Source organism: Dioscorea cayenensis, chromosome 1 (genome assembly GCF_009730915.1).
Source record: "Dioscorea cayenensis subsp. rotundata cultivar TDr96_F1 chromosome 1, TDr96_F1_v2_PseudoChromosome.rev07_lg8_w22 25.fasta, whole genome shotgun sequence".
Classification (NCBI taxonomy): domain Eukaryota; kingdom Viridiplantae; phylum Streptophyta; class Magnoliopsida; order Dioscoreales; family Dioscoreaceae; genus Dioscorea; species Dioscorea cayenensis.
Genome location: NC_052471.1, coordinates 17,367,818 through 17,370,532, shown reverse-complemented (window position 1 = coordinate 17,370,532; position 2,715 = coordinate 17,367,818). Strand labels below are relative to the sequence as shown.

The window sequence follows — 2,715 nt, the reverse complement described above, 5'->3', positions numbered from 1 at the left end:
AGGAGATCCTGAGCTTGAACGCACACTTAAAAGAAAAGGGAAAGAACCTGTACAAGAACAGTCTAATTCAGCTGACTTGGAAGTAGAAAAATCTGAAAACATGGCAGAATAGAATGAGCAACAACGAATACTATCTGATTATGCTAGACCTTCAATATTGGGGACAGAGTCGAGTATTGTACATCCCCTGATTTGAGCTCAGAATTTTGAGCTGAAGCCGGCATTGATCCATATGTTGCAGCAGTCCGCACAATTCAACAGTTTGGCCGATGAGGATCCAAATAGTCATATAGAGAGCTTTCTCGAGGTGTGCGACATATGGAAGATAAATGGGGTTCCGGATGATGCCATCAAATTGAGAGCCTTCCCATTTTCCCTAGAGCATCGATTACTACTTGGGAGGAGATGGTAGAAGCTTTTCTAGTCCGTTACTTCCCTCCCGGAAAATTAGCAAAACTTAGGAATGAGATCTCATCCTTTGTTCAGTTGGAATTAGAGTCTCTATTCGAGATGTGGGAAAGGTTCAAGGAGCTCCTGAGAAAGTGCCCGCAACACGGATTCCCGGAGTGGATGATTGTTCAAACTTTTTACAATGGTTTGAACCCGAGTACAAGGCAACTCTTGGATACGGCAGCAGGAGGTACCTTAGGTAGCAAGACCCCCAATGAGGCCCGACAGTTGATTGAACAAATGGGGTTAAATAGCTACCAATGGAATGCTAGGGAGAAGAAAAAGGTGGCCGGTCTCCATGAAATTGATGCAGTAACTTCATTGGCGGCCCAAGTAGAGAATTTGAGTAAGAAGTTAGATCACTTAACTTTAAATAGAGTGGCAGCCACGACTAATTGCACCGGTTGTGATGGAGGACATGCTCCCTCTGATTGCCCGATCTCTATTGGAGATGTTTCTTCAGTGGAAAATGTTGATTTTGTAGGTAATGGCATGAGACCTCAAGGAAATCCATATAGCAATACCCACAATTCAGGTTAGAAGAATCATCCCAACTTTTCATGGAGTAATCAAGCACCACAAATGGCCATGGGACCACCAGGTTTCCAACAACAACAAGCCCCCTAAGTGGAAAACAGAGTCTCAGGTTTGGAAACCCGAATGACAGTCCTAGAGAAGCACTTGACTAGATTCATACAATCTGCAAATACAAGATTTGAATCAATTGAGTCTACACTTCGCAACCACACCACCTCTTTGCATAACCTTGAAAATCAAGTTGGGCAAATTGCGAAGTCTCTCTCCGAAAGGCCACATAGAAGTTTACTAAGCAACACAGAAACCAACCCTAGAGAGCATGTGAAGGCGATCACTTTGAGAAGTGGTCGTGAGGTTGAAGGTCGGCTTCCGAGTGAGAAGCCAAAAGAACATGCACCCGAGGTTATAGAGGTTGAAGAGGGGATAAGCAAAGAGAAAGAGGTGGCACCCCCACCTTTCAAGCAAAGAATCCCTTATCCATCTAGATTGAAAAATGACCAAGGGGATGAACAGTACAAGAAGTTCCTGAGTTTGTTCAAGCAACTCCACATCAATATTCCTTTTGTTGAGGCATTAGCTCAAATGCCTAAGTATGCGAAGTTCCTGAAAGACTTGTTGACCAACAAAAGGAAGTTAGAGGAGAGTGCTTCAGTGGTTTAAGATGCTTCATGCTCGGCAGTGTTGCAAAAGAACATGCTGAACAAGAAGAAAGACCCGGGAAGCTTCATCATTTCGTGTAACATTTGCAACTTAGGTGAGGAAATGGCATTGGCAGATTCAGTGGCAAATATCAACGTCATGCCATACACCTTCTTCCAAAAGCTAGGCTTGGGAGAGCCTAGGCCTACTCAGATGACTTTATAGTTAGCGGACCGAACGGTGCGACATCCGAGAGGCATCATCGAAGACGTGCTTGTTAAGGTGGATAAGTACATTTTTCCGGTTGACTTTGTAGTGCTAGACGTCGATGAGGATGCAGATGTATCCTTGATACTTGGGAGACCGTTTTTGCGGACTTCCAAAGCATTGATTGACATGGACGGCGGAGAACTCACACTGAGAGTTGGAGATGACAAGCTCACATACCGCCTTGCTGAAGCCATGCGGGATTCTCTTGATTTTGATGACACTTTATACTTTCTAGACACTACTGATGAGCTTGTTGATGAATACATGCAGGAAATGTTCAATCCGGATCCGTATGACGATTTGTTCGACCAAGAGGAGGGACATGAAGATGTAATGATGCTTGGGTCGACGGATGAAGTATCATCTACCACGGGGATCTTGAAGAAGGTGCTACGGAGAATGAAGAGGGCTAGAAGACGCCACCGGAAACGCTCCAAGGCTGTTGGAGACGTACATGAGCCATTGCTAGGTGGTCCGAAGCCCGATAATACACATTCTACCCTTAAGATACTTTGCACATCATGCTTCCAATCTTGAGCTCTATTTCATATTTTTCACTGGTAAAATTTGCATAATAGGGCAGGCTCTGAGTGTGTAAACATGTTCAGAAATTTTTACAGAGTCTGCAGAATTTTCTAAGGCTTCCAGAGAAAACACATGGGCGTGTGGAATTTCCACACGCCCGTGGAGTTGCACGACGAGCTCATCCAGAGAAGGCACAGGGGCGTGCGGCTGTCCCTGTGAACGACCATGAGATTGTCACATGGCCGTGGGTAATTTCCGCACGGGCGTGTGGATTCCTGCAGAGTTGGGCAGATT

The 2,715-nt window shown here is 45.1% G+C and overlaps 1 non-coding gene across 1 annotated transcript; it reads right to left on the bottom strand.

The window, feature by feature from the left end:
- Window positions 1-453: 453 nt before the first annotated feature.
- LOC120267055 lies at window positions 454-560 on the bottom strand. Its single transcript, XR_005538385.1, has one exon. It is a non-coding gene; the product is annotated as a small nucleolar RNA R71 (small nucleolar RNA).
- Window positions 561-2,715: the final 2,155 nt, after the last annotated feature.